At 35.6% G+C, this 25,457-nt stretch overlaps 1 protein-coding gene across 1 annotated transcript in view; it reads right to left on the bottom strand.

Moving 5' to 3' along the window:
- The window catches only part of LOC120223374 (diacylglycerol kinase beta-like), a gene marked incomplete at its 3' end in the record, with an annotated part of 391,667 nt that overhangs the window by 254,921 nt on the left and 111,289 nt on the right, over positions 1-25,457 (bottom strand). The gene's annotated exons all lie outside the window — the stretch shown is intronic.

Below are 25,457 nucleotides of genomic sequence, written 5' to 3'. Positions count from 1 at the left end.
GTTTGGAAACAAAGACCTAGTAAAATATAATCACTAACAGATACTCAATTTTAAAATGAACATGTAAAACATTCTATTTTTGAAAGGCTATTTGGTTGAAAAAAGCAATCACACACACACACACACACACACACACACACACACACACAAAAGGAACAGAAAAAGTTATGTTTGTCCAAAGGTATTGCCCAAAAATAAGGCAATTACATATGTAGTATATAACTTAATGAGCAAACATATAAATAGGTAGCATCTTTTCCTTTTATTTTGATAATATAACATCTAAATGAATGAAATAAGTGTAGTTTAAAAAGAAACCATAGGGGGCACCTGGGTGGCTCAGTTGGTTAAGCCACTGACTTCTGATTTTGCCTGAGGTCATGATCTCAAGGAGCTGAGTTTAGAGCCTGTTTGGGATTGTCTCTCTCCCTCTCTCTCCCGCCTCCCTCATTTGTGCACATGCTTTTTCTCTCTCTCTCTCCTTCTCTCAAAATTAATAAACATTTAAGAAAAGAAAAAAAAAAGAAAACAGGCATTTCTTGTTGAACTTTACAATTAACAAAGTGCATTTTACATATTTTACTCCATTAACTAATAATAACCCTGCTTGACAAATGAGAACAGTAAAATGTGTATTTAAACCTCAATAGTGAATCCAGTCAGGAGCAAGTTATACATTTTAGTATTTTGCAGATGGTTTTAGAGAGAATTTTCTAAATATACACAAAGAACAAACTAAAGCTTATTTTAATGCAATTAAGAAACAAAGTTTAGGAAAAAAAATACAGAAACAATGTTGAGGAAGTATCTCTCTACTAGCTAAATAGGATGCTGCCCCATTCAATGAAGCTACTTACATTTCTAAGTTAAAAAATAAAAAAGTGGAGGGGTGCTGGGGTGGCTCAATCAAACATCTGGTTTCAGCTGAGGTCACAATCTCATGGTTTGCAAGATGGAGCCCCACGTTGGGCTCCAGGCTGATAGTGCAGAGCCTGCTTGGGATTCTCTCTTTCCCTCTCTCTCTTCCACTCTCCCCCCAACCCTTGTTTTCTGTCTCCCTCAAAATAAATAAATAAAATTTACAAAATTAAAAGGTTTAGATATGTTACCAAAATAATTTTAAATTGCTTTTTCAATTCTGAAATATTTTGAAATATTTTTATGATGTTCATTACATTGAGATTGTGACAAAAGAACTCTGAATTAATATGGAAATAATGTCATTAAAGAGCATAAATATTATTAGAAAAAATAAATAAATAGAATATAAATATATGCATTCAATCTACTAATAGAATGTCCCCATTGTTATCAAAATATAATTGTGATAAATCAATCCTAGAATCCCAGAGTTATTATACTTAAGTTAGAGACAACTATTAATCCTGATAAGTCATCTAAACATTCAGTCAAGTTTGATTCACAGCAATAAAATAAGACTGAAAGTGAAATGTGGGAAATAAGCAGATGTTTAGTTTTCCATTAGCATATGAATATCATGCTTCTTGTCTTTCCCCAAGACTCAGTGATGTTTGAACTACCAGAAACTAATTTCCCATTCCAAAAACACTATTTTTCAAATGAGCTCTGTAGGCATCCTAATAGAAAATTAACTCTTAGATGCCCATCAAGTGCATCATGTCTATATTTTGTGAATTATACTTTCATTTAGACGGTGCAATTTTATTTATGTTGTAAGTTCTGTGGGGTATATTTTAGTTTGACTGTTTTGTTTTTAGAGTATTAAAACTTCCACATAACACATATTCATTATGCTGACCATTTTAAAGTACACAAATCAGTGGGTTTTTCAAATGTATTCACATCGCTGTGCAACCATCCCCATTACAGAATTCCAAAATATTTTCATTGCCCCCAAAAGAACCTCCATATTGTGGTCATCCCATACAATTGGAATCATGTAATTTGTTTCCTTTGTTCACCTTTTATTTCAAGTATCACATATGCTATAGTATACATCTGTACTTCATTCCATTTTGTAGCTACAAAATATTCCATTTTATGAATATACCACATTTTGTTTATCCACTCATTAGCTTGTGTACATTTGCGTTGTTTCCATGTTTGAGTTATTATGAAGAATGCCTCTATGAACATTCAAGTATACATGATTTTATACAAATATATGTTTTAATTCTCGTGGGTATATACCTAAGAAAAGAATTCCCAGATCATACGGAAACTCTACATTTAACATTTGGTAGAACTGCCAGAGATTTTCACAGGACTATCTTACTTCACATTCCTACAAAAAATGTATGAGAATTCCAATTTCTCTACATCTTTACCACACTTTCTATTTGTTTTTGTTTTGTTTTTTTTTATTTTGAATTGGAGCCACCATAGTGGCCATGAAATGGTTTTGATTTGTATTTCATTAGTTATTTGTTAATGGTTAATGATGTTGAACATCATTTCAAATGCTTTTTGGTCATTTGTGTATCTTTTTGAAGAGACATCTATTCAAGTCTTTTGCCTAATTTTTAATTGGGTTGTTTATCTTTTTGCCATTGAGATTGTTTGGTGTGTGTGTGTGTGTGTGTGTGTGTGTTATACGTTTGGAGTCTGTACAGTTTCCTATATATTTCTTTCTCAGAAAGATATATTTTGCTAGTACTTTCTGTACTGTGATCAGAGTTAGTGTGTTACACCTTGTTTCTTGCTAGATTGTAGGTTTCTCTGGGGAAGAAAGTGTATGTTTTATTTTTGCATAACATTCAAATTTAGTACAATTGCAATATTGTGATTCAATTGATCAGAGATATTTCTTAATTAATACAAATTATAGTAATTGCTCTAACATTTACTTTGGCAGAAACTTAAAACTACTTTAGAGACCAGGTTCTATATTAAAGAGAGATATGAGGGGCACCTGAGTGGCTCAGTCAGTTAAGTGTCTGACTTGACTGCAGTTCAGGTCATGATCTCCCAGTTAATGAGTTTGAGGCCCCCCAATCAGGCTCTGCCCTGATAGTGCAGAGCCTGCTTGGGATTTTCATTCTCTCTCTCTCACTTTCTCTTCTCCTCCCCCACTAGTGCTGTCTCTCTCTCTTTTTCTCTCTCTCTCAAAATAAATGAATAAACTTAAAAAAACCCCTAGAGATATGAAGCTGATTCTTTATTCCCAAATCCTTCTTTGTCAATAATAAGGCATTATTCTAACTTAGCAGAAAATTTTTACTTCTTCTCATTTATGGATGTAGATGCAGATACTTCTGTATATACCCACAAAGACCTATACATTTCTAGATTCACAAATTTTGGAATAATATATCCCAGTGACTCTGTTTATTTTAACCATATCTGAATCCCATGATAAAATGGAAGTTGTAGAAGAAAATTTGCTTTCTTATACCTAGGCTTTCCAAAGAACTTTAGAGACACTGCCTAAAGATGGGTTTTTCATTTCTGGCTTCCTTAGGAGAAACACCCACAAACACCCCCACCCACACACACACACACTCAGTAATCATTTATGAATGCTCCAGAGAGACAATAGTCTTTAAATTTATTCATGTCATTTTTTAGTGTTTTCTTGGGTATAGTTTATGTTAGAATAATCTTAGTGGAGAGACCACTAGGAATAAATTTAACAAATTAAGAGCCAAAATCTCTGTGTTTCAATGACAATCCTGCTCTGAGACAATTTAAGAAGCACTAATTCATATTTAGATGAATCACCATGCACTCCATTTATTCCTTTTTCAATACTCAAGTTCCATTTCTAATATTGATATCTAAAGTATATTCATGATCCAGTCCCCACTTCATGATCTAGTTTAGAAACTGGAACATTATCTTGTTCTTCTCCTTCAGTCCCAACAACCTCTCTTGGGCCCAGTCTCTCAAACACTGAGGTCTTGACCTGACCAGCCGATATTCTATAGATTAAGATACTGGTATGAAACATCAAAGAGTTCTAGATATCCTGCCTGGGTCCCCTAACCTTTAATCAAACCTTATATGAACAGTCTACATATCTGCATGGATTCCCAAAATGCAGTAGATTGTAGTAGATTGTAAAGATCCTGCTGCTGTGTTCTTCAAAGGAGAATAATCATTGATTTATTTTATAATTCAGATGATTTTCTCGATTTGCTCCTATTACTTGTCACCGTAAACATTCCTATCTGTTTGATTATGTCAACTCAATCATGTCTGTCCAAACAGCACTAGGGTGGTGGAGAGGAGAAAGGATGCAAAACTTAATCTGACCTACTCACTAATATAAGACAGACATCGAGAAGTGATGCCTGGATGAATAGATGGTGAGTGAAAGGCATAACCTCAATCACATTTCAGCTAATATTGGAGCTTCAAATAGGAGAGCACAATGACAGATTCTGGGCAGAGCAATACTGAGAAATCCAGGCAGGCAGGCAGCCAGGCAGGCAGCTGTGACCTGGGAGATCAATTCACCGGTAAAACGTATCTGTAATGAAACAAAGGTCTGGCATCAAAGAAGCCTGGCAACTGAAGTGCTTGGCAGCCAGGTTCAAACAGCTGGTTTCATCCTTGGATCATGGATCAGGACAGATGCTCAGTAGCAAATACTGGGTCTCCCAGAAAGCAAAGGAGGGTCATGACATGAAATATACAGCTAATTCCAGAGGCACTGATGCTTAGCTCAGCTAATAGGGCAGGAGACCTGGAAAGGAACACTAGAAACAAATCACTGCCCTATAACTAGCAAATCCATTTTGCCAGGAAGTAATTTAATATTACGAACCACAACAGAGACTATGGGATTATTTTGGGTTATTTGCTCTACCACCATCAGAATCACCTAAGCACTAAAGTGGTGCTGAACAAAAAATGGGAATCATTTTGTTCAGAAAATGCTTTGGTTATGTGCAAGGGACTGATGATTTCCTTAGGTGTCTGCTACATCTTGAACTTCACAAATCAACTTCCTTTGTGATTTCACAGCCTCTTTGACTCTTCATTCCAAAAAAACTCAACACACTTGTCAGATTAATCACAAATGGAGTTATGGAAAGATTTAGAGGCAGAGAGCTTTAGATTTGAGTCCTGGATCCAGAGTTCTTGGTTGAATATCCCTGCACATATTTTTAATGTCTCTGTGGCTCTGTTTTCTAATACATAAAATAGAAATGATACAAAGCTTGTTGTACTGTCTGTAGCAAAGATTCCAGTGCCCAATAAGTCCCTGTACCTTTATTCTACCATAAACATGACTTCAAACATATCATTACCTTTCAGCAGTTTCCTGTGGTCTTTGGATTGAAGCACAAACTTCTCCTTTTGGCATGACAGCTGAGTCAAAATACAATCCATACCCTACTTACCAATAGCTATTTTTGATGCCTTCCTTATTATAGTTAATATTCATCATAACATATCCCATGATTTGAGAGCCCCTCCTTTGCTCATTATGTTATCTTTGCCTGGAATTCTCCTCCATATCAAATGAGGTTCAAACATAATGCATCCTGTAGTTTACCTGCCACCTTGTTCACAAAACCTCTCAAGATCTCCTTCACCCACAGTAGATAGCAACTAACCTTCTATGGGACACCCTATAATAACTTTCTTAGAATCTACACCTGATTTATGCATTGGTTACAATTAACACTATTAATTAATATTTACATGGGGAGACTGTTTTCGGGGTTGTAAAGTGTTGCATCTTACTTTTTTAAGTGTCATATCTTATTCTTTCATATAAAACTCATGACTATCATATAAGTTTATCAAACTCCTCCATTAGACACATGAAGACACCAGGTTTAAGTAATCATTACTTATTCAAAATCATATGACCCAAAGGGGTTGAAGTAGTGATCCAAACTTTTGTATATGGCCTGATCTCTTCCCTTTATTTTGTAAAAGCAAAACAAAGCAAAACAAAACAAAAAAGAGTAGAAATTTCCGTCATAGCCAAGGTATCAACTTGGCAGTCCATGGTGTTTGTTAATTTAGTTCACTGAAGTTTATTGCTTATTTTTCTAGTACATGGGAAAATTCCATTTTTTTTACCAACTTAAATCAACAGGTGAAGAATACCTTCTATAGATATAAAAATATAAAAAAAAGTTCATATGGGTATTTTAAAAAATTTTTATAGCATATTTATTTTTGCTCAGGATCATATGTTTGATAATGGAATTAGAATATATATAGTTCTTTTTGAAAATCTTGAAATATATGTAAATTTGACATAATGTATATATTTCATATAATTATTAGAAAGAGTCAATCTTAAACATTCAAATCACCTGTGTGCATTATGAAGGGGAAGTACACAGCAAGGACAGAGAATTATTGAAGTAAAATTCTAAAACTGTTCTGTAGGGGCACCTGGGTGGCTCAGTTGGTTAAGCGTCCGACTTCGGCTCAGGTCATGATCTCACGGTTTGTAGGCTCGAGCCCCGCGTCGGGCTCTGTGCTGACTACTAGCTCAGAGCCTGGAACCTGTTTAGGATTCTGTATCTCCCTCTCTCTCTGACTCTCCCCTACTCATGCTCTCTCTCTCTTGCTCTCTCTCTCTCAGAAATAAATAAAACATTAAAAAAATGAAAAAAATAATATAAAATAAAACTGCTCTGTAAATAATACATTTTAATTATACCTCCTCAGAAAATCTTTCTTTGTTTGTTCCAAAGTAAATGTATTTTAAAAGTCAAGGCCAATACTTTTACCATCCAAACAGTAGTCCTAGCCCTTTTCACTCCCATGAAAAGATTATCATATTCCACTGTTATCACCAATACTACCCAACTTACAAAGCGCACTTGTTATTTTTACAAATACCAACATCAGAAAAAAACAAATGTAGATTAATTATCTAGTCTTTTATTTGCCTAAGTAGACAACACCATGGGCCCCTGTTTCAGTGAGGACACTGGGTTTCCAGAAACCAGTGCAGCTCTGACAATGTGAGATAGTCTGCTAATGTCTGGAATCTGAATTTGGGACCATGGGAAAGTTATCTGTTGGTTCTCCCAACTCAGTGCTTCAAAAGTTTTCTTCAAAGTCTTAGCTTCCCCACATGGTATTTTCTCCTTATCACAAAGGTGACTTGTGGCCTAGAAATCTTTTCCTGCACTCAACCTAACTCATCTTTGCAGTGGCTATTTTAACCCTGCAGTAAATAAGGTTTGTAGCTGCAACTATTTAAAATGAAAATTTTCTAGTCTAAATACTGAGCTATCATTAATGTGCACATAACATATCAGTATTCAGTACAAAGTTAAATATGAAAATTAAAGTAACTCTTAACTACATAGTAGTTCATATTAGCAGAATACCCAAATAGTTTTATGTCTAACCCAGTAGTACTCATACTGGGATCTAAGAATCATCTGGGTAACTTTTAAAATATACTGATGCCTGGGCTTAAAACACAGTCATGATGATTGAATCCACTAGAGTGGCCCCACCAGGCATGAAAATTTTTAAAAAGCTCCTCACATGATTCCTATATGAAGCTAAGGTTGAAATAACCACTGCTCTTATCCTTAAAGAGATGCATAAAGAAAATGAGAGTTGATTAGCAAAAATTTTTGCTGCTACATTTTCCTATCTGGGTCCCTGTTTCAGTGAGAACACTGGGTTTCCAGGGGAGAAAATAAAGCTCTGATGACAAAAAAAGGTTGCCAGTGCCTTTAATCTGAATTAATATATATTTAGCCTGGTTGTAAAGATTATATATAATCTTTAATAAGTATATATTTAGCTGTTGCTCAAGGGACTTCTATTAGGGAAAAAAAACTTATTAGAGCATTTTATTTAAAAACTGATTTATCCTCATCTGAGGTCACAACAGCCAAAAATAATATTTTAGAAATAGAGAAGATCCAGAAATTGCTATTGCTATTAATGTAATTCCCCAGGTAACATTAAAAAATGACCTATTTAAATTGTAGTCAGCAGCAGTAAATAAACACCTACAGCATTACAGAATAAAATATTTGGAGAACCAGTCACCCAAACAGTGAAGTTTATATCTACTTACATGAGAATTATAATAAATTCTCACAATAAAAAAAATTCAAACAGATTGAAAAAAATTTGGAACTATTGTTAAAAATAGTAAATCACACTGCAGCAGTTTGGGTAACTGAAATCTGTATACTTGGATTTTTAAAAAGATCCCAAGGATATACATTAGGAAGAGTTGTTTCAAAAAGGTGTTAAGCCGTTCTGAGTGCAATTTTCCTCTCTACATACTTCTACTAAGCTCTCGGGATCACTGTTAACTTGAAAAGATGATAGCCCTGACATCTTAGAGAAGATTGTTATACACACTGCAGTAACTATTTCTATTTACCTGGAAGGACAATTATTTAGTTTCAGGATAACTGTTGATGTGAGAGATGGAAAAAAAAAATTCCTTTATCATTTTGATATTCATTATTTGATGATAATATTCTTAAATAACCAATCCTTAAAACTGTTTCCTGCATTTGCTATTGTTTTTTTCCCCCTTATTCATATACTTATACTTAACTTTTGATGTAAACACTCGTTCAATGCCTTGGACAAAATATTTGTAAGAGTGATTCCTTGGATGGACCACAAATCTGGTAATTTGTCCTACAGTCGGACACTCTCCTATATGCCCACGAAAAGATCTACATGTCATGCCGGTTCTCTTATTGTGTCTCTCATCCCTGAAATGCAGCCAGATCAATATTAGACGATGGTTGAACACCTATAAAACTGATTTGAGAACTAACACAACAATCTGCACGACCTGCCCCATAGAACTCAGCAGGTACACATCACAGAGAGGTGTACTAGTGGAGAGAGAAGCCACGGAGGGCAGGGAGCTGTTTTTGCTTGCAGAGAGAGGCCAGAAATGAGGGGAGAGTACAAGAAAAGCAACCCAACTTAGAAAGCAGTTGGAGAGAAAAAGAAAATGTGGAAACAACCACACAGAGACTGAAAAAAAAAAGGGGGGGGGGACGAAGGAGAGGGTTTAAATGCCATTAAGACTCTAAAACAGGGGGAATGCAGAGTCTGAAATTCCATAGCTGGATACCTGGTGGTATTCTGGTAGGAAGGGTAAATCCCCAGGAGCAAAGAGGAAGGTCTGAGGAGTCCTTGGACCAAAAGAGGAGCAGCCTTCTCCTGCTGGGTGGACATATGGTGGAGGCTAAGCAGCCTCCCCACAGGCAAAGGTCCCAGTGGACCCAGAGAACAACCACATCCGCTGGTATTGGAACAAGGACACTAAGGGTGAAGCCTGGTACCAGATGTGTGTTGTGATTTACCATAATCCTTGGAACACTGCTGCTACACGATTATGCAAACTTTTTCTGGGGCAGACTTGCACCTTGCTGCAGTCTCTGGCCATCAGCAGCAGCATGGTTTCTCCAACATTCGTGGGGGCAGGCTGGCATGTGACCATTACTCAGTGAGACCCTCCCCAGAGGGTCTGAGCTGGTCAAAGCCCAGTCTGTCAGAAGTGAGGGGTTGGGAAACGGCCCCATCTGAGATAAAACTCAGGAGGGAGGTTCTGCCTGGCAGCCTGACAGCTTGTCACATTCACAGACAGTGTAGAAGAGGGAGTGGATGGAAGTCAGAGTCAAAGGAGGGGTGCTTGATTGCCTGTAGGGGAGAACACAGAGCTCCGATATGAGACACTGGGTACCCGCATGACACCATTTTCACCCCTCCCACCCATGCACACAGCCTACGCGTGCTACAACAATGCACCCTAGTAAGCTAAGCAGCGCCATCTCATGGTAAACAGAGCCTGTACACTAAGCCCCGCCCAGATTGGCCAACCCATACTCGGGAAACAACACAAGTCTCTACCTGCTTTGTTTAGGGACTAAAAAGTGCTTCACTTTGACTTCTACAGGAAACCAGATGTAATTTCAATAGTATTTCATTCTGTTCGCTGATCCTTTCATTCAATGTTTTTTTTTCTTTTCTTTTCTTATTCTTGAATACAGAAAGATAAATATTTATTTTTATTTTCAGTTTTTACTACAAAGATTTTTTTTAATTTTTCTTTTTTTTGTATTTTTTAAAAATTCTATTTTACTCCCATCATTTCATTTTATTCTATTTTAATGTATTCATTTTTTTCAAATTTTCAAATGTTTTCCTTTTTTTCTCTTTTTATCCCTTTTTTTTATCTTTCCCTTTTTCTCTCATCTATCAAGCTTCTTTCAACAACCAGACCAAAACACACCTAGCATTAGCACCCTTTATTTGATTTCTTTGTGTTGTTTTTAATTTTTAATTTTTTTTTATTTTATTAATTCATTTTATTCCTTCAAAATGACCAATCAAAGGAATTCACCCCAAAAGAAAGAACAAGAAACAATAGCGAGGGATTGATAAGCAAGCTGTCTGAATCAGAATTTAGAATTGTGATAATAAGAATACTAGCTGGGGTTGAAAATAGCATAGATCCCTTTCCGTGGAGATAAAAGAAGTAAAGCTTATTCAGGATGAAATTAAAAATGCTAAAACTGAGCTACAATCATGAATGGATGCCATAGAGGCAAGGATGGATGAGGCAGCACAGTGAATCAATGATATAAAGAACAAATGTATGGAGAATAATGAAGCATATAAAAAGAGGGAGGCTAAGGCAAAAGAGCATGATATAAGAATTAGAGAACTCAGCGACTCATTAAAAAGGAATAACATCAGTATCACAGGAGATGCAGAAAAAGGGGTAGAAGATTTTTGTGAGCAAATTATAGCAGAAAGCTTGCCTAACCTGGGGACAGACACAGATATAAAAATCCAGGAAACACAGAGAACTCCCGTTAGATTCAACAAAAACTGACCATCAAGAAGGCATACCATAGTCAAATTCACAAAATACTCAGGCAAGGAAAGAATCATGAAAGCATCAAGGAAAAAAAAAAAAAAAAAAGTAGGTAAACTACAAGGGAAAATAGATCAGATTTGCAGCAGACCTATCCACAGAAACTTGGCAGGCCAGAAAGGAGTGACAGGATGTATTCAATGTGCTGCACTGGAAAAACATGCAATCAATAATTCCTTATCTAGCAAGGCTGTCATTTAAAACAGGAGAGATAAAGTATCCCAGACAAACACAAATTAAAGGAGTTCTTGACCACATAAACCAGCCCTGAAAGAAATTTTAAAGGGGACTCTTTGAGGGGAGAAAAGATGAAAAACAAACAAAACAAAACAAAACAAGAAACAAAAGCAAAAAGCAAAAAACAAACAAACAAGTAAACAAAAAACAAAAAGACCAAAAGCAACAAAGACTGGAAAGGACCAGAGAACACCACCAGAAACTCCAACTCTACAGGAAACGTAATGGCAATAATTCATATCTCTCAGTCTAAACATCAATAGTCTAAACACTCCAGTCAAAACACATAAGGTAACAGAATGGATAAGAAAAAAGACCCATTTTATGCTGTTTATAAAAGACCCACTTTAGAACTAAAGACACTTTCAGATTGAAGGTAAGGGGATGGAGAACATCTATCATGCTAATGGTCACCAAAAGAAAGCCAGAGCAGCCATACTTTTATCAGACAATCTAGAGTTTAAAATAAAGATTGTAACAAGAGATGAAACAGGGCATTATATCTTAACTAAAGGGTCTATCCACCAAGAAGGCCTAACAATCGTCAACACTTATGCTCCAAACATGGAAACACCCAAATCATAAATCAATTAATCACAAAGATAAAGAAAATCATTGATCATAATACCACAAGAGTAGGGGAGTTCAACACCCCACTTATAGCAATGGACAGATCATTTAAACAGAAAATCAAAAAGGAAACAATGGTTTTGAATGACATACTTGACTGGATGGATTTAACAGATATATTCAGAACACTGCATCCTAAAGAAACAGAATACACATTTTTCTCAAGTGTACATGGAACATTCTCCAGAATAGATCACCTATTGGGACACAAATCAGCCCTCAACAAGTACGAAAAGATCAAGATCATACCATGCATATTTATAGACCAGAACACTATGAAACTTGAAATCAACCACAAGAGAAAAACTGGAAAGATAACAAATACTTGGAGACTAAAGAACATCCTACTAAATAATGAATGGACTAACCAAAAACTTAAAGAGGAAATTGGAAAGTACATGGAAGCCAATGAAAGAGATAACACCAGAGCCAAAAACCTCTGGGACACAGCAAAGGTGGTCAAAAAAGGGAAGTACAATACCAGTCCAGGTCTTCCTAAAGAAGAAGAATCTCAGATACACAACCTAACCTCACACCTCAAAGAGCTGGAAAAAGAACAGCAAATAGGAACCCAAAACCACCAGAAGGCAGGAGATAATAAAGATTAGGGCAGAAGTCAATGCTATCAAAACATAAATAAATAAATAAATACATACATACATACATACATACATAAAGTAAGTAAGTAAATAAATAAATAACAGATCAATTAAACCAGGAGCTGGTCCATTGAAAGAATTAACAAAACTGATAAACTTCTAGCCAGTTTGATCAAAAAGAAGAAGAAAAGGACCCAAATAAATAAAATCAAGAGTGAAAGAGGAGAGATCCGAGTCAACACTGCAGAAACATAGACAATAATAAGAAAGTATTGTGAGCCATTATACACCAATAAAATGGGTATATTTCTAGGAAACATATAAACTACCAAACTGAAACAGGAAGAAATAGAAAATTTAAACAGACCCATATCCAGTAAAGAAATTCAATTGGTAATAAAAAATCTCCCAAAAAACCGGAATTCTATGACACATTTAAAGAAGAGGTTAAACTCATTCTATGAAACCAGCATTACCTTGACAAAGACCCTACTAAAAAAGAGAACTACACAAAAAGATGAACATGGATGCAAAAATCCTCAACAAGATACTAGCCAACCAGATCCAATAAAACATTAAAAGAATTATTCACCACAGCCAAGTGGGATTTATACCTGGGATGCAGGGTGCATTCAGTATCTGCAAAACAATAAATGTGATACATCACATCAATAAAAGAAAGGACAAGAACCACATGATGTTCTCAATAGATTGAAAGAAACCATTTGACAAAATACAGCATCCTTTCTTGATAAAAACCTTTAAGAAAATAGGGACAGAAGGATAATATTTCAAGATCACAAAAGCCATATATGAAAGACCCACTGCTAATATCGTACTCAATGGGGAAAAACTGAGAGCTTTCCCCTTAATGTCAGGGACACAACAGGTTCCTCAAAAATTTTAAAATAGAACCACCCTATGTCCTAGCAATTGCACTACTAGGTATTTATCCAAGGGATACAGGTGTGCTGTTTGAAAGGGGCACATACAACCCAATGTTTAAAGCAGTGCTATCAACAATAGCCACAGTATGGGAAGAACCCAAACATTCATCGATGGATGAATGGATAAAGAAGATGTGGTATATGTATATATGTATATGTATACACACACACACACACACACACACACACACACACACACACACGACTATTATTCAGCAATCAAAAAGAATGAAATCTTGCCATCTGAACTACATGGATGGAACTAGAGGGTATTATGCTAAGCAAAATTAATCAGAGAAACAAAAATATCATATGACTTTACTCATATGAGGAATTTAAGATAATAAACAGATGAACATAAGGGTAGGGAAGCAAAAATAATATATAAACAGGGAGGGGGAAAACATAAGAGACTCTTAAATATAGAAAACAACCAGAGGGTTGCTGGAAGATTTGTGGGAGGGGGGATGGGCTTAATGGGTAAGAGGCATTAAGGAATCTACTCCTGAAATCATTGCTGCGCTATATACTAACTTTGATGTTAATAATTAAACAATAAGTTAGTTTTATTTTTTAAAAATTTTAAATATTTTATTTATTTCTGAGAGAGAGAGAGAGAGAGAGAGACAGAGGGGCAGCGTGATCAGGGGAGGGCCAGAGAGAGAGGTAGACAAAGAATCCAAAGCTGGCTCCAGGCTCGAGCCCACGAACCATGAGATCATGACCTGAACTGAAGGCGGAGGCTTAACCGACTGAGCCACCCAGGTGCCCCGTCAATAAATTAATTTTAAAAATAAAGACAATTTTAAAAGAGAAACAATAATAAAACATAAAGAATAAAAAAATAAATAATTCCCTAAATATTAAAACTCCTTCAATGACATCTTAATATTTAATGTTTATAATTAAAGAGTTCTTCCTTGTTGGTAGAAAAGAATGTAGACAAAAAGTAAGTACATATTAAAGGCCTAAAGAAAGTGCAATGCATACATATTCAGATTTCTTTTTCTTTCCTATGAAAGTGGATTATGAATCTTGCTAATTGATGTTTATAGTTTAAAATATTTACTGTGGATCAAAATGTACTTTATCAACCAGAAATAAAAGTTAATTGCTTTTTAGGATTCTTTCTCTGTCACACAATTCTGTGTATGCCTAGGTAGTAATTGCAATTATTTTTTAAAATGTATTTTTTATTTTAAAAGTAAATAAGGATTCCCTAAAAACAAAAAAACAAAGAAACAAAAAAGAATTGATACCTAAATTGCTTACCACAATTCAGCGGTGTGCTATTAAATATTTATCTACTGTTGAGGATGCAGAGTGCAGGCCTGTAGTGTTTGCTGGTTAACCTGTTGTAAACATCCTCCCACCATGGCCATTTCAAATCTCCAGCATGGCATCATGAATGTGGAGTTGGAAAGAGATGTTAATATTTCACTCACATGAGCAGTAATTAATGGATTATCAACAGAGAATATTATATATATTTAGGGAAAATGAACAAATCTTTAGAAACAAAGATCAAGATCAGAAACAAAAAGCTCAGTTGTGACTGCTCAATCAGTCTTGCAAACATTTGAAAGGCATGTATTGAGTTTAGAACAAACATTGTTCTAAGTACTTGGACTATATCAATGCACAGAACAAAAATATTCTTGGCTCATGTAGTTTGTAGTCCAGTGAAAGAGGACAGAAAATAAACATAATTAAGTGTAGTATATTAGAAGATTTCATGCTATGGAAAAAAGCAACACACAATAAGGACAAGTATCAACTTGCAGGACATGGTCTGCAATTTTAAATGGCAAGAGTAGACTTCTGTGAACAGGTGACATTTGGGCAAAACTGTGAATCTGTTTTAAGTTATAAAAGAAGCACTCTGTTCATGTAAAACTGATGAAATCTGAACAAACTCTGTGGATTATAATGAAGTCTATTTTCTGATTTTGATGGTATTGTATAAACTATAGTTATTCAGTTTTAACTATATCTAACTGGTACATGGGGGCTCCTTGTACATAGTTTTTGTGAACTCTTGTGCATCTATAATCACTTGAAAATATTTTTTAAATAGAGTGCCCTGGGTATTGTATTGAAAATAGACTCTAGAAGACAAAGGTTAAAATAGGGAAACAATTATGGACTTATTACATTAATTCAGTCTAGAGATTTGATGACTTTGGATGAATGTATTGGCAGTAGAGTAAAAAACATAGATCATTTTGAAAGTGGAGCCCAAAAGATTTCCTGATGGATTAAATGTGGGTTTTGAAACAGAAAAAATCAAGAATGATCCCAAGGTTTTATGTTTGAGTAATTGGAGGGATTAAGTTGCCACACAGAGGAATAGGGGACACTGAGAAGAAGAAGGTTTGAGATGGAGAGTTCTCAATCTTCATTTCTGGCATTTTATAATTGAGAAATTTATCAGACACCCAAGTATGGCCATTAAGAAAACAGTTATAATGAGAAAGAAAAGTACAGCATAGGGAATACAATCAATGATATTACTGTGCACTTACTGTGATGAGTATGTCATCATGTATATAAGTGTTGAATCATTATGTTGTATAGAAACTAATTTAATGCTGTATGCCAACTATATTTCAATTAAATATTTTAATAAAAAAGAAATCATTTACATATGGGTGTAGAGTTCAGGGTAAGTTCTAGGCTAAAGAATTGAATCTCAGTGTTAGTATGTAAGTGGTGTTTAAAGCCACAGAACTGAGTATCACAGGAAGAGTGATATAAAGAAGATACCAAGGACTAAGACATGGGGCTCTCAGATGTTCAGACGTTAAGAAAAGAAAAATAATCTGCAAGGAGACTACGAATGAGTATCTAGTGAAATCACAAGAAAACCAGGAGAAACAATGGATCATGGAAGCAAAGTGTCAGACACTGGCAAATGAGAAGCAGAAACTGATCATTAAATTTAGTAACAAGATAGCTATCCATGTTTCTGTCAAGAACTATATCAGTTTAGTGCTTGGGACAAAAGCCCAAAGTGAGTTAAGAGAAAATAAAATGGAAGGAATCAAAAAAGGCAAGTAGAGACAACTCATTCAAACAGATTTGCATCAATGGAAGCACACAATTTGAGCACTAGGTCAACTACAAGAAATGGACTCAAGCTGACTTTCCTAAGAGAAGAGAAAAGGAAACAGTGCTCTGATAAAAATGATCCAGTGAACAGGTGAAAATTAAAAATTAAGGAAAAGAACAGAAAACCACTAGAAAGGCACTTAAACTGGTAAAATAGAATGCAGCCTTGTTCACAACAGATGGTCTGGCTTAGGATGGGGGAGCATGGACAGTTCACCCAGTAAGAAGGCAGAGTTTATTTGCTGATGGGCAGGGAGATGTCTGGTTGTCTTATGTAAAGTTCTCGTGACAACTTTAGTCAGTGAAGCAGAAAGAGAGACCATCAGATGAGAAAATAGGTGAGGGGAAGTGACTGAAGAGAATATGGAGGTCTTCAAAAGCCATCCTGGAGACAGAAAAAGGGGATAGACAAGGGAGATGTGGTAGATTTCCAGGCCACACTGAAGGCCAGCCAACTATAAAGTAGGTGGAGAGTTAAATTTAACTACCATTATAGTTTGTTCATACAAGTGCTCTACAGTGTGTGTGTTGGTGGGGGGGGTAGGAGGAGAAGGAAGTTGAAGGAAGAAAAGGGATGATTTTAAGGACTTTTCCTGGGAGGTTATATGGGTTTGGAATTATGGCTTCAATTCATGAAGAGTCCACTGTGCCAGTCATTTGAGAGAGAAACATTTCCAGTAATTATTGTGATTTTCAGAACTTTACCCCCTCCTCAGATGCCTAGTTCCTCTGTACCATCCATAAGAGGATATGGGAAAGAGAACTCTGTAACTCACACTGCATTCTATATATATTTCCTAGCATATAACAGTACCTCAGTGATTCTTGTTTTCTTTTTTGTTTTCCCTTCCTTCATTTTTCTCTCCATTCTGTAAAGCACCTAATTATACTTGGACACTTTTAGTGCTGGTTAATAATTGTCTTTCCATCCTTCCTTGCCCAGAGAATAAAATAGAAAACCCAAGTAGCTTAGCTCTATCTAGAGCCATCATTATCAGTGGTGAAAAAGGTTATTTCCCTAGAGAGACATTCTAAGCCTCCTTTCCCCACTTCACTGCTGCTGCTCTTCCCTTTCTGTCTGATGATGCTCTCACCGTCCTCAGCACATACCTACTTAATTCCTTTTAGAGAGGTTGAAAAATAATAGTGAGATGATTCTGAAGACTTTCTGCCCCTTGACAATACCTTCTAACTTATATGGTTGAAGTTACATATTTTTTTTTCCAGTTCCTTTGGGTTAAAGACTGCTCATTTATTCTCAATAGTTTATTTTTCTTTCTCTTTAAAAGTGATTTTGAGTCATTTGTTAGGTTTGGTGGTGGAAGCTTTACAAATTGTACTCATTGTATTTTCCCAAAAATTTAGATTTAAACGGTGTATGTTGGGGTGCCTGGGTAGCTTATCACTTAAGTGTCTGACTGGATTTCGGCCCAGATCATGATCTCATGGTTTGTGAGCTGGAATCCTGCGTCAGGCTCTGTGCTGACACTGCACAGCCTGCTCAGGATTCTCTGTCTCCCTCTCTCACTGCCTACTCCCACCCCTCAGGCACACCATCTCTCTTTCTCTTTCTCTCTCTTAAAAATAATAAATTTTTAAGTAAAAAATAAAAGTATATATTAAGCAAGAAATGCCACTTCATGCAGTATTGCTCAAGCAGATCCTTCACAATTATCATACAGAATCTCATTTTCACCCAAATATCTAGATTGACGAATGATGCTTACCTACCAACTATTTGTGGTAATGTTATTGTTATCGGTAAATGGGGATAGTAATAATATCTTCCTTGCATTCTTGGTGGGCTTAGTACCTGATACATAATAGTTATTTATTAACATGAGTTCTCCTCAGCCATCCTGTCAGATTGACACTGTGCTCTTGAGATTTTTGTCTTCCATAACCTTAATTTCAGATTATTCTCATTTTTCTTCATTTTCTTTTGCATTTTCACTAGATGCTTTAAATTTCCTACTTAAACCAAAAACCAGGATATAATTCAAAATATTTTAAAGTTATACTTATTATCAATTTTATTTTTTTATTATGGGCAATGGAATTCAGTACAGTCATTATATATGTTTCAATCAAATATTTAATGAAATTCAACTATGAGTTACAATTTTGAATCTGTGCATTATTTAAACCTTTTAAACCCACATTAGCTCAGAAGATGAAAGTTTATTTATTTATTTTTTTAAAGTTCTTGTGTGGGTTGCAAAACACTTAACTGGGAAACCAGACATTCTGGCAACAATTGTGTATTCTCTAGTGGCACTGCTAATGACATCCTGTTTTAAGACAACATAAAACTACCAAAGTTTTCAATTCATTTCTGACCATAAAAATTTTCAGTCCTCTGTATATTTACCAACAAACACAGTATTAGGCAATGTGGAAAAAACAGTCTATTTATTTTGCTGGTATACATATTTCAAAGAATAGGATTTTCTCATGTACATATTTTAAAGGACATAAAATTCAAAAATATTGTCCCAAGTTTTAAATTCTGACAGAAAGGCAGGGAAATGTGTTATATTTATTTTGTGGCTTTATCTGTGTCTTCATCTCTACCATGCCTTCAGGGACCGTGAAAGTTTTATTGTGAAAAACAAGCCTCTAGCTCTATATGAAATTAAAAGTAGTTGAAAGATTTGCTTCCAGACCTTGGCTCTTAGATGATGTATATGATAGTCCTTTCATAAAAAGGACCTCCATTTTATCCCTGTAACACTGAGGAAATCAGAAGGAAAAGAACAAAACAAACAAACAATAAAACAGTATTGAAGAACTCTTCCAGCCACAACATTCTATGATCCAAATGAGAAAAGAAACTCCAGATACCATAGAAAAATAGTCAGATCTACACTCCCTAAATATTCTCCTACTAATATCCCCAAGTCTACTTCCCATTTCCCTTAATTCTTACACAACTTTTGAATACAAAGTTCAGAATGAGAAAATTGGAAATTTCTAATTCCACTAACCCAATAAACAGAAAAGGGAGGAGAGGAATAATAATTCTAGTTCAGAAAGGCAGAGGGTTTTTTGGCATGTCAAATTCCCCAGGGTTATCAGAACCTCTAGTAATGTTACTACTATCATATTTGAGAAATATATTTAGATTTATACTTATTACTCTGAAAAGTTATAAACTTTGATCAAGGTCCCTTAAAGCTTAACTTGACAATTTTAAATGGAGAACTTTACCTACAAAATGACAATCAATCTTTCTATTTTCAAAAATTATTGGGTGGGAGTAGACTGGAGATGAAACATTATGTGCATGGATATTGTCACTTAGTTCCAAATATCCCCACAGGGTGGTGTTCAGTAAGAAAATACATGGTGTTGTTTTTTTATTAATCGGTATCTCACAATCTGCGTTCTTACATCGGAATATCTGCTATAACAACTTCCAACAGACTTTGCCATTATTAGCCATCAAATAAAACCACCATCTAAAATGCTAGCCAAATGTGTTGGCTATTCTTAGGGAAGGGGATTTCAGATGCACTTTTGCTGTATTTCAGGATAAAGGCTAGTCCCATGCTGTTTAAATATTTTTGAAGATTTAAAAAATAAGGGAACAATTAGAGGTTATGATTTTGGAAAGGAATTTAGTTAAAAGGCAAATCAGAAATGATTTGAGGGAATTAAGGACATCACATAATATAAAGATCAGAGATGGGAAGATTCCAACAAGTGAGGCTGAAGCAGTCTCGCCAATGAATTTCAGAAATCCAGTGATCAATGTGCTTTTCCTACTGAGGAGATTCTCAGTCATGGTGGAAAACTAAAAACAAAACAAAACAAAACAAAACCTACAAAGAACATAAAGTCTCCAGAAATAAGCTAACACGGCTAATTAGTGTCTTACGGCTGCTGTAATAAATTACCACAAACCTGATGGCTTAAAACAACTGAAATTTATTCTTTCATAGCTTGAGAGGCCAGATGTCTGAAAGCAAGGTATCCAACAGGGTTAGTTCCTTTTGGAAGATCCAAGGAAGAATCCTTTTCATGTCTTTCCTTTAGCTTCTGGAGGCTACTATAAATCCTTGACAACTCTTGGCTTGCTGACAAATCATACTAATCTCTACCACTGTCATCACATGTCTTCACATGGTCTTCTGCCCTGTTTCTCTGTGTGTTCTTCCCTTCCATCTTTTATAAAGATAGCAGGCCCTGGAGTTAAAGCCCACCCTAAATCCAGAATGAACTCCTCTTGAGATCCTTAACCATTTTTGCAAAGATCCTTTTCACAAATAAGGTCACCTTCACAGATTCCAGGGATTAGGTCTCGGACATAACTTTTTTTTTGGGGGTGGGCATTATTCACCCACAAGACACTGGTAAAAATTTTAAAGGCAGTGTTTAGCCAAGGCTTTTATTGATGCATTGGTCTGAGAAACCCAGGAATCTTAGTGACATTTTGTAAAGTTTATTTTTGGTTAAATGGTATGTTAGTTCAGGTCCTGTGAGGAGTATATCCAAGAAACTGGAGAGACATCTGTGAAGGGCAAAGGGAAGCAGGAGAAGGTGGAACTTGCAGGCAGTGAAGCAGATCTAAGACTTGGGAAAAGGGACAAGAAGGAAGAGAACTGGGTCACAAGTTCTCAGATATGGTGTAGTTCTAACAAAGTGTCCTCCAAGCCATGAGGAGCTCTTGAGCAAACACTGCCCACTGGAAGAATGCTGTGTTAGAACATGGATTTACGACCACCACGGTGCTTGCTCATTGTCTGGGAACAGTCCAGGGAGAACATGGCCTCAGCATTAACAGTGGACTAAGTCCTAAGTGTAAGGCCTAAATGATGAGGAGCTGGTCAAGGCTCAGTTGAAAAGTTTTCTGTCACCATCCATCAAAGTTTCAAGAAGAATTTGAGAAGGAAAGTTTTATAAATACAGCTCTTTGATTATCTCTAAGATATCCTCTAAGAGTTGTTAATATGAGATAATGCACAAGTGATCTTTTTTTTTGTCTCCAAATACTACCATCATTAGGATAGCTGAGGGTCCTGACAAACTTGAAGGCCTATCACTTTATGGTGATGCAGTATCTGGAGTGGGATGCTGATGCAGATGACTTTGCCCTTATGAAGGACTACCTGAATGGTCCTGACAGCAAACAGGTACTCAAGTTGATCAACTTGGCTGCAAAAGAGATCTCATATCTAACAATAAATGAAATATGCAAAAAATATACACAGTTCTATACTTTTTTACTTAACTTTAAAGTTTTTTATGAAGAGAGCTAACCAAACAGACATCTTATATCCAGTATAGAAGCCAGATTTGTTATTTTCGACAATGAAAACACTGAAGAATAGTTCAGCAAAGGATTCGTTCATTTAATTATTGTTGTGAATTGGAAGAAGAGAAAGCATTGATGCTTGATGCAAATCTTCAGATACAATTTGGATCATGCAGGTAAGGATCATTTGGCAAGTGTATGTGAACATGACATGAATATGAGCATCACATATTATCACTTTATTACCAGTTATACTGGCACAACCAAAGTGAATGCAAATAGGTATAGAATTTGAGTTTTACAGGGCCTAGTTTTGTTGTCTATGACATCTGTTTATAGTTCACAGCCATCTGTTTCCAGAATCAAAAGAGCCAACAGGAGAAATTATCCACTGGTTCCACATACTTGGATATGACCTTGTACTTGGACACAGCCAAACTTTAGGCATTTATTCTTGCCTCTCTCACCACTTCCCCAGTTCTCTCCTGTTCATCCCTCCCATTCAGCAAGAAGCAGTTTTGACTACGTCTTCCATCTCTCTTTTCACCATCAAACCTCAGTCAGTAAGTCTGCAAGTGTTTATTCAATTTTATAAACTACCCTGGGGCACTTGGGTGGCTCAGTCAGTTAAGCATCTGACGCTTCAGACTTGATTTCAGCTCAGGTCATGATCCTAGAGTCGGGTTCCATGTAACAGTGCAGAGCCTGCTTGGCATTCTCTCCTCTCTCTCATACTGTTTTTAACTCTTAACTATTGGTTTTCACACACACACACACACACACACACACACACACACACACACACAATGAAAATTTAAAAGACAAAATTTTGGTTGGGTGTTTTCATAAGCAGCAAATACATTATTATTTCTCCTATTAAAAAATAATGGCAAAGAGTCTGTTACTATTAAAAAAATCAGTAATCAACACGTTTTCAATAATAGATTAGATTCAGATTATGAGACATACATTATACTTACTAAGTAGAAAAACAACATAGATATCTAGTGAATTCAGGCAAAGTAAATGAAGAAAGTAATGAAGAAGGGACAAGAGTGAGAAAAGCCAAAAATAGCTTTGGAATTTAACAGAGCACATCAGATGATCCAAATAAGTCTGAATAGTACAGTCCTCAACATCACCTGATCTTAATAAGGAGTCATATCCTTAGGTTTTTTTTTCGGAAAAAAAATAGTGAAGTAATCAATAATGGGAACAGAGAAACACATAATCATAATGCCTGTACTGTACTAAAAGTTCTAGAAAGGAATATGAGAGAGCTTTTGAATGGACCAAAGATAAGATCACCAGGAGATGTAAATAGACCATAAATAAAGATGATTATACTGGCCAACAGTTGTCAGAATTGCTTTTGTATTAAGACTTGTCGACATATGATAAAAGTGTGTTGATGTAAGTTACAGTTCCATGAACCTGTATTGCCTCACAAGTTTTTTGTAGAATCCAGTACAAAGTGTTGGGGGTGGGGAGTCAGGAAGTCTAGATAATACATTCTTAAAAAAATTTTTTTTAATGTATCTGAACAACTTGGCAGAAAAGATTGACAAGTTTTGAAGAAATCATCTTGATGTTATTTTTGTGATAGAAAGAGCCCAAGAAAACTAAGAAATTATCTGTTCCAAAGTCAAACTTGGTCTGGGAAATTTTTCTTAAAGAGAATTCCAAGAAATTAAAATAAATTCCAATTATTACCTACTAAGAGCTTTGACTAAGGCACATCACCCAAGTATATACAAAATTATAAAGGAGATTCAGAGTGATTGGATATTTGTTCCACTTAAAATCTGAAATTAAAGAAAAGCCAAGAAGGGGTAGTGTGCAGTACAAAGTGTCAAAAGTCATAGATTTCCTCTTATTTGTGCACTGTTATTAGCTATTTTGCTATAGTAAACTGGTTTTGCTTGAATGTTGTTCTGAATTAGATAATCTGCTTTATGACTTTTTAAACAACTGGCCCTTTTGCAAATGTTATTTAAATACCAATCAGATTATAATTTGACATCAATCATCTCCTTTTTAACCTAAATATCTATATCCTCATAGACAAGGTCTTCTTCAAACTATTAGATTTTCTAAGCAAGTCTGAATTAATAAAGACAGATGGATAACTAAGTAAAATTGGCATCAAATTTATTTAAAAATGTTTTAACATTTATTCAGTTTTGGGAGACAGAGAGAGACAGAGCGTGAGCGGGGGAGGGTCAGAGAGAGAGAGAGTCACAGAATCCAAACAGGCTCCAGGCTCTGGGCTGTCAGTATAAACCCAATGTGGGGCTCGGACTCACGAACCATGAGATTGTGACCTGAGCCGAAGTGGGTCACTTAACTGACTGAGTCACTGAAGTGCCTCAGCAGCAAATTTATTTAAATTTTTGGGATTAAAAAAATAATCTGTTGTTGCCTGAGGATTCTCCAATTTCTCTCCTTTCCTAAGGCTCCTTTCCACCACAGATTGATAGATCTGTGTGGCTCTCATTGTCCAGATTGACATCATATTACATGGTATGTGTCCCGCTGCTTACTAAGATGGAAGTGACAGATGATTGTATTTTCTGATACCCATTAATTAAAACCATAAAACAGATGTTGCCTAAATATAAAAAGATACCACTGTCCTTAATTTCTCTACCTGAAAATGACCACTGTTATCACTGTAGTGATATATTTCCAGAATTTCTGTAATATGTGTATATAAATGCATATTTAGAAAACTGGAATCAGAAATCATGAAAAATGGGATGAGATATGACATGACATTTTTAAGCTGCCTTTAGGTTTAATATACTTTTAAAATTATTTATTTACTTATTTACTCTTTAATGCTTATTTTTGAGAGAGAGAGAGAGAGAGAGACAGAGAGACAGAGAGAGGGGGAGACAGAGAGAGAGAGGAAGAGAAAGCATGAGCTGAGAGGGGCAGAGAGAGATTAAGACACAGAATCCGAAGCAGGCTTCAGACTTTGAGCTGTCAGCACAGAGCTCCACTCAGGGCTCAAAATCATGGACCACAAGATTATGACCTAAGCGGATGTCAGATGCTCAATGGACTGAGCCACCTAGGTGCCCCTAATATATATATTTTTAAGTTTTTATGTTAATAAATACGCATTCATATTGCAGTTAGTATTGGTGGAATAGTCTGTCCTTCTGTAGCTTTACTGTAATTTTATTTACTTGTCTATTTAATTATTTAAATTACTGCTAAATTTTTATTGATATTAAAGGTAAATAAATATATCCTAACATCTTTGGAACATACCCGATTCTATCCATAGGATAAATTCCTAAAGTCAGCATAGATGGGTAGAAGGTTTCATACATTTTTTAAAACAAAACTTTTTAATGTTTATTTATTTTTGAGAGAGAGAAAAAGAGAGAGAGAGAGAGAGAGAGAGAACAAACATGAACACAAGTGGGGAAGGAGCAGAGAGAGAGACACACACATATCCGAAGCAGGCTTCAGGTTCTGAGCTGTCAGCACAGAGCCCAACATGGAGTTTGAAATCACTAACCGCGAGATCATGACCTGAACCAAAGTTGGACACCTAACCAACTGAGCCACACAGGCACCCTGATTTCATATATTTTAAGGCTATTTTTACATTATGCCAATTTGCTCTTCAGTAAACTTGAGCCAATTTAATTTGTATTATATTGTATTATAATCATATAACATTGTATATAATAACAATGTATATGAGGTAAGTATTTGATGTGTATAGAATCTGGACATAATTCAAATATGATGCAAATACAGTTGTATTCTATCCTCAATAATCATATGCTTAAGTAAAAAATTCCACATTAATTCACAATTCA

Source organism: Hyaena hyaena, unplaced genomic scaffold, assembly GCF_003009895.1.
Source record: "Hyaena hyaena isolate Hyena2069 unplaced genomic scaffold, ASM300989v1 scaffold_985, whole genome shotgun sequence".
NCBI lineage: Eukaryota > Metazoa > Chordata > Mammalia > Carnivora > Hyaenidae > Hyaena > Hyaena hyaena.
The sequence above is the reverse complement of the archived record's forward strand: the minus strand, read 5'-3'. Positions and strand labels throughout refer to the sequence as shown.